Genomic DNA, 6173 nt, shown 5'->3' on the forward strand with positions numbered 1-6173 from the left:
AGCAAACAATTTTGAGCTAAAGCCTCAATTAGTTTCTCTGATGCAACAGAACTGCAAGTTTCATGGACTTCCATCAGAAGATCCTTTTCAGTTCTTAACTGAATTCTTGCAGATCTGTGACACTATTAAGACCAATGGGGTTGATTCCGAGGTCTACAGGCTTATGCTTTTCCCGTTTGCTGTAAGAGACAGAGCTAGAATATGGTTGGATTCTCAACCTAAAGATAGCCTGAACTCTTGGGATAAGCTGGTCACGGCTTTCTTAGCCAAGTTCTTTCCTCCTCAAAAGCTTAGTAAGCTTAGAGTGGATGTTCAAACCTTCAAACAGAAAGAAGGTGAATCCCTCTATGAAGCTTGGGAGAGATACAAGAAACTGACCAAAAAGTGTCCTTCTGACATGCTTTCAGAATGGACCATCTTGGATATATTCTATGATGGTCTGTCTGAACTATCAAAGATGTCACTGGACCATTCTACAGGTGGATCCATTCACCTAAAGAAAATGCCTGCAGAAGCTCAGGAACTTATTGACATGGTTGCAAATAACCAGTTCATGTACAATTCTGAAAGGAATCCTGTGAGTAATGGGACGCCTCTGAGGAAGGGAGTTCTTGAAATTGATACTCTAAATGCCATATTGGCTCAGAATAAAATATTGACTCAGTAAGTCAATATGATCTCTCAGAGTCTAAATGGATTGAAAGAATCATCCAACAGTACTATAGAGGCATCTTCTGAAGAAGAAGCTTATGATCCTGAGAACCCTGCAATAGCAGAGGTGAATTACATGGGTGAACCTTATGGAAACACCTATAATCCCTCATGGAGAAATCATCCAAATTTCTCATGGAAAGATCAACAAAAGCCTCAACAAGGCTTTAATAATGGTGGAAGAAACAGGTTTAGCAATAGCAAACCTTTTCCATCATCACCTCAGCAACAGACAGAGAATTCTGAGCAGAATCCATCTAGCTTAGCAAATATAGTCTCTGATCTATCTAAGGCCACTATGAGTTTCATGAATGAAACAATGTCATCCATTAGAAATTTGGAGGCACAAGTGGGCCAGCTGAGTAAAAGGGTCACTGAAACTCCTCCTAGTACTCTCCCAAGCAATACAGAAGAAAATCCAAAGAGAGAGTGCAAGGCCATTGATTTGACCATCATGGCCGAACCTACAAGGGAGGAGGAGGACGTGAATCCTAGTGAGGAGACCTCTTGGGACGCTCAGTGACCAATAAGGAGTTTCCCTTTGAGGAACCAAAGGAATCTGAGGCTCATCTAGAGACCATAGAGATTCCATTGAACCTCCTTATGGCCTTCATGAGCTCTGATGAATATTCATCCTCTGAAGAGGATGAAGACATTACTAAAGAGCAAGTTGCTAAGTACCTTGGTGCAATGATGAAGTTGAATGCCAAATTATTTGGTAATGAGACTTGGGAAGATGAACCTCCCTTGCTCACCAATGAACTGAATGCATTGGATAGGCAGAAATTACCTCAAAAGAAACATGATCCTGGTAAATTCCTAATTCCCTGTAACATAGGCACATTGACCTTCGAGAAGGCTCTGTGTGACCTAGGGTCAGGAATAAACTTAATGCCACTCTCTGTAATGGAGAAACTTGGGATCTTTGAGGTACAAGCTGCCAGAATCTCATTAGAGATGGCAGACAACTCAAGAAAACAAGCTTATGGACTAGTAGAGGACGTGCTAGTAAAGGTTGAAGGCCTTTACATCCCTGCTGATTTCATAATCCTAGACACTAGGAAGGAAGAGGATGAGTCCATCATCCTTGGAAGACCATTCCTAGCCACAGCAAGAGCTGTGATTAATGTGGACAGAGGAGAATTGATCCTTCAACTGAATGAGGACAACCTTGTGTTTAAGACTCAAGGATCTCCTTCTGTAACCATGGAGAGTAAGCATAGAAAGCTTCTCTCACTGCAGAGTCAACCAAAGCCCCCACAGTCAAACTCTAAGTTTGGTGTTGGGAGGCAACAACCAAACTCTAAGTTTGGTGTTGGGAGGTCCCAACAATACTCTGAACATCTGTGAGGCTCCATGAGAGCTCACTGTCAAGCTATTGACTTTAAAGAAGCGCTTGTTAGGAGGCAACCCAATGTTATTTGATTATATCTATTTATTTTCCATTGTTATTTCATGTTTTCTTTAGGTTGAGGATCATGTGAAGTCACAAAAACTACTGAAAAATCAAAAACAGAATTAAAAATAGCAGAAGAAATAGCTCACCCTGGAGGAAGAACTTACTGGCGTTCAAACGGCAGTAAGAAGCATCAAACTAGCGTTAAACGCCAGAAACAAGCAGCAAGCTGGCGTTTAACGCCAGACATGCACTTTGAGGGCGTTTTGCACGCCTAATTGGAGCAGGGATGCTAAGTCCTTGACCCCACTGGATCTGTGGACCCCACAGGATCCCCACCTACCACACCTCTCCTCCTCACACCTTTCCATAACACTCTTTCCCAAAATAACCTCCACCAATCACCTCCGTTACTCCTCCAAAACCATCATACAAACCACCTACACCCACCCACTCAAATTCAAACCATCATTCCTTCATTTTCACACATCATAACCACCTAAAACCCTCTTGGCCGAACCATTCACACACCTCCATCTTCTTCTTCTTCTACTACTTTCTTTCTTCTTTTGCTCGAGGACGAGCAAACCTTCTAAGTTTGGTGTGGTAAAAGCATTACTTTTTTTTTCCATAACCATTTATGGCACCTAAGGCCAGAGACATCCTCATTGAAGAGGACAAGCCCATCACTAAGAAAAGGATGGAGCAAACAAGAGATCATGGACCTCAACAAGAGCAAGAGGAAATTCCTCACCATAAAATCCCTGAGATGCCTCAGGGGATGCACTTTTCTCCACAGAATTATTGGGAGCAAATCAACACCTCCCTAGGAGAATTAAGTTCTAACATGGGACAACTAAGGATAGAGCACCAAGAGCACTCCATCATCCTCCATGAGATTAGAGAAGATCAAAGAGCACCATTGGTTCTTCAAGAAGAGGAAGACGCCACCCTCACTAAGGTGGACCCATTCCTTAATCTCCTTGTTCTTATTTTTCTGTTTTTCATTTACTATGCTTCATATTTATTTATGTTTGTGTCTTCACTATATGATCACTAGTGTCTAAGTGTCTATGCCTTAAAGTTATGAATGTCCTATGAATCCATCACCTCTCTTAAATGAAAAAAATATTCTAAAAACAAAAGAACAAGAAGTTCATGGTTTCGAATTCATCCTTGAAACTAGTTTAATTATTTTGATGTGGTGACAATACTTTTTGTTTTCTGAATGAATGCTTGAACAGTGCATATGTCTTTTGATATTGTGGTTTATGAATGTTAAATATGTTGGCCCTTGAAGAATAAGGAAAAAGGAGAAATATTATTTGAAGATCTGAAAAATCATAAAAATGATTCTTGAAGCAAGAAAAAGCAGTGAATACAAAAGCTTGTGAGGAAAAAAAAGAGAAAAATAGCGAAAAAAAAAAAGAAAAAGCAAGCAGAAAAAGCCAAAAACTTTTTAAACCAAAAGGCAAGAGCAAAAAGCCAATAGCCCTTAAAACCAAAAGGCAAGGGTAAATAAAAAGGATCCAAGGCTTTGAGCATCAGTGGATAGGAGGGCCTAAAGGAATAAAATCTTGGCCTAAGTGGCTAAACCAAGCTGTCCCTAACCATGTTCTTGTGGCGTGAAGGTGTCAAGTGAAAACTTGAGACTGAGCGGTTAAAGTCAAGGTCCAAAGCAAAAAAAAAAAAAGAGTGTGCTTAAGAACCCTGGACACCTCTAATTGGGGACTTTAGCAAAGCTGAGTCACAATCTGAAAAGGTTCACCCAGTTATGTGTCTGTGGCATTTATGTATCCGGTGGTAATACTGGAAAACAAAGTGCTTAGGGCCACGGCCAAGACTTATAAAGTAGCTGTGTTCAAGAATCAACATACTGAACTAGGAGAATCAATAACACTATCTGAACTCTGAGTTCCTATAGATGCCAATCATTCTGAACTTCAATGGATAAAGTGAGATGCCAAAACTATTCAAGAGGCAAAAAAGTTACAAGTCCCGCTCATCTGATTAGAGCTAAGTTTCATTGATATTTTAGAATTTATAGTATATTCTCTTCTTTTTATCCTATTTTATTTTCAGTTGCTTGGGGACAAGCAACAATTTAAGTTTGGCGTTGTGATGAGCGGATAATTTATACGCTTTTTGGCATTGTTTTTACATAGTTTTCAGTATGATTTAGTTAGTTTTCAGTATATTTTTATTAGTTTTTAAAAAAAAATTCACATTTCTGGACTTTACTATGAGTTTGTGTGTTTTTCTGTGATTTCAGGTAATTTCTGGCTGAAATTGAGGGACTTGAGCAAAAATCAGATTCAGAGGTTGAAGAAGGACTGCAGATGCTGTTGGATTCTGACCTCCCTGCACTCAAAGTGAATTTTCTGGAGCTACAAGAGTCCAAATGGCACGCTCTTAATTGCGTTGGAAAGTAGACATCCAGGGATTTCCAGAAATATATAATAGTCCATATTTTTCCCGAGTTTAGACAACGCAAAATGGCATTCAACGCCAGCTCTCTGCTCTATTCTGGAGTTAAACGCCAGAAACAGGTTGTGAAGCAGAGTTAAATGCCAGAAACAGGTTACAAACTGGCGTTTGACTCCAAGAAAGACCTCTACACGTGAAAGCTTCAATGCTCGGCCCAAGCACACACCAAGTGGGCCCGAAAGTGGATTTTTGCATCATTTACTCATTTTTGTAAACCCTGGTAACTAGTTTAGTATAAATAGAACTTTTTACTATTGTATTTACATCTTTTGATCATTTTTAGATCTCTGGACCTCCATGGGAGGCTGGCCACTCGGCCATGTCTACCCTATTATCACTTATGTATTTTTAACGGTAGAGTTTCTACACACCATAGATTTAGGTGTGGAGCTCTGCTGTTCCTCATGAATTAATGCAAAGTACTATTGTTTTTCTATTCAATTCAAGCTTATTCCTATTCTAAGATGTTCATTCGCACCCAAGAACATGATGAATGTGATGATTATGTGACGCTCATCATCATTCTCACTTACGAACGCGTGTCTGACAAACACTTCCGTTCTACATGCAAACAAGCTAGAATGAGTATCTCTTAGGTATCTAATACAGGGGACCGAGTCCGAGATATTAGAATCTTCGTGGTATAAGTTAGAACCCATGGATGGCCATTCTTGAGATCCGAAAAGTCTAAACCTTGTCTGTGGTATTCCGAGTAGGATCTGGGAAATGATGGCTGTGACGAGCTTCAAACTCGCGAGTGCTGGGCGTAGTGATAGATGCAAAAGGATAGTAAATCCTATTCCAGTATGATCGAGAACCGACAAATGATTAGCCATGCAGTGACAGCGCATTGGACCATTTTCACAGAGAGAACGGGATGTAGCCATTGACAACGGTGATGCCCAACATACAGCTTGCCATTGAAAGGAGTATGAAGGATTGGATGAAGACAGCAGGAAAGCAGAGGTTCAGGAGGAATAAAAGCATCTCTATACGCTTATCTGAAATTCTCACCAATAAATTACATAAGTATCTCTATCTTTATTTTACGTTTTATTTATATTTTTATTATCAATTCACCATAACCATTTGAATTCGCCTGACTGAGATTTACAAGGTGACCATAGCTTGCTTCAGGCCGACAATCTTCGTGGGATCGACCTTTACTCACGTAAGGTTTATTACTTGGACGACCCAGTGCACTTGCTGGTTAGTTGTGCGAAGTTGTGATAAAGTGTGATTCACGTGTGAGATCACCAAGCCTTTGGTGCCATTATTGATGATCGCAATTTCGTGCACCAACCACCATGTGAATGATTCCATGTTTCTTCAGCAAACTTGTCATTCTTCTGTTACAAAAATGAGAGCCTTGATCACTCACGATTGCTCGCGGTGATCCAAAGCGACAAATAATATTATTCCTAACAAAAGAAATAACAACGTTAGCATCATCAGTATGGGTAGGAATTGCTTCCACCCATTTAGAAATATAGTCAATAGCTAACAAAATGTATAAGAAACCATTCGAGTTTGGAAATAGACCCATGAAGTCAATACCCCAAACATAAAAAATTTCACA

General features: G+C 40.0%; 1 non-coding gene across 1 annotated transcript; it reads right to left on the reverse strand.

Moving 5' to 3' along the window:
• Positions 1 to 295: 295 nt before the first annotated feature.
• On the reverse strand, positions 296 to 403 carry LOC148568780 (small nucleolar RNA R71). The gene has a single exon (XR_015883015.1). It is a non-coding gene; the product is annotated as a small nucleolar RNA R71 (small nucleolar RNA).
• Between the last annotated feature and the right edge of the window lie 5770 nt (positions 404 to 6173).

The sequence above is a fragment of the Arachis ipaensis genome, chromosome B4 (assembly GCF_059453495.1).
Source record: "Arachis ipaensis isolate K30076 ecotype BB chromosome B4, ASM5945349v1, whole genome shotgun sequence".
NCBI classification, from domain to species: Eukaryota; Viridiplantae; Streptophyta; class Magnoliopsida; order Fabales; family Fabaceae; genus Arachis; species Arachis ipaensis.